A 1,634-nucleotide genomic window follows, 5' to 3' on the forward strand; every position below is an offset into this window, starting at 1 on the left:
TGGCGCAGTGAAACTAGGCGGTGGGATCGGTCTATTGCCCGTTTCCCCAGAGTCAGTTTGGCGGACTTGGGGTGCGTTCGCCCTGGCAGACGCGGTAGGTTTGTTCTGACTGAATTTTTCCGCCATTCTCCCCGGCAGACGCGGTAGATTTGTTTGGACTTTGAAAATGGAGCACACTCTCAAGTTCGGGAATTTTTTACGGCCGCACCCTGTTTCGGAGGCTTAAGAATTTCACATCCGCGGATGGGCCTCGGAGCGGCGAACGGTTTGGTGCCGCATACGTCTCTTTCCTTTTGCCCTATCCGAAGATAGGGCAAGCGATAAGTGTTCGCCCCGGTACCGTTTCGGAATTTTTCGCGGCCGTCTCAGGTGCCTAGTTTCGGCCGTTCTTTCGGATGACTTCCGCTTTCCGTAAAACCCTTGATTTATAACGCGCCTTTCCTTCGCAGACAGCACCTAGAAGATCCGAGTTATTTCCAAGCAGAAAGACGTGTGCGCCGGTCTGATTTCCTGGCACGTGAAAACGGTACAGAAAAGGGCTATGCGTTCGCTTGGCGGGAAAACGGGCATGTCCTTGTGCGAAAGGCTGCAGGCCAGAACGCGAGCCATTCGCATCCGAGATGAAAATGACCTGAGTAAAATGGGGATGACTGCACTGCTTGGTGCGAGGAATGCCATTCCTAACGCGAGACCGTGTTTACCAAGATTCTAGTTCTTTCGATGTTCTAAAACGGGCCGGCCGCACAAGCCCGGTCCACATTTTTCTTTTATTCCGCAAACGTGTGTAGCTTAAAGAATAAGGATGAGGTGGGCAACATTTCTTTTTTCTTTATCTTCTTCAAACCGCAGTTTTGACATATTGCCATTCAGTGAAACATGGTATGCACAAACTGCGGACATCATCCGCTTCGAAGGATACAGGTGCGGAACAATGTCTAGGAAAAATAGTAAAGGCGGTGGAGTTCCACTGTAGGGTAAAAATAATCTTTCATAGAAGTACAGTTTTTCAAGTCTGCGATTTTTATCAGTAGAAGCGGTTCTCTGTTCGGTGTTGGTTATCGACCCCCTTTGCAAGATTTTTGTTCTTTTCTTGATAGCATACCGATAAGAAACCAATTGTAATTATGGCCGATTTTACCATAACATGTGTTGGAACAATCAGCGGCAACAAGTGGCTTTCTCGACATCATTTCTTTACATGGTTTCTCTAGCATTGTTAATGCGCCTACACGTGCTACTTGGGGTCGGGTGAGACCCTAATTGATTTTTGCTTGACTAATTGCGACGAACAGGACCCAGGTGTCTTGCTAAGTGATTTTAGTGACCACCTCTTGCTTTATTCCAAGATGGCGTGCACAAATCACTACACCTCGGTTCAGCCCGTAACACAGGAAAAAAAATGAACACATGGTCTCCAATGTGTACTGTCTTTGCGAAATTGACCCTAATGTAGTACACAATAGTCGCAAAAAATAATAGAGCTGCGCTTTTACTGTAGCAATGTTAACCAAGGGCAAAAAAGCGCCAAAAACTTGCGAAAAACTTCTGCTTTAGTAAAGCGCATAAGAGGCCGAAATCACCTGTTTGGCATATTTTAAAAAAAATAAACGAGAGAGCTGTCAATTCTAGAACAG

This window comes from Amblyomma americanum, chromosome 11 (genome assembly GCF_052857255.1).
Source record: "Amblyomma americanum isolate KBUSLIRL-KWMA chromosome 11, ASM5285725v1, whole genome shotgun sequence".
NCBI classification, from domain to species: Eukaryota; Metazoa; Arthropoda; class Arachnida; order Ixodida; family Ixodidae; genus Amblyomma; species Amblyomma americanum.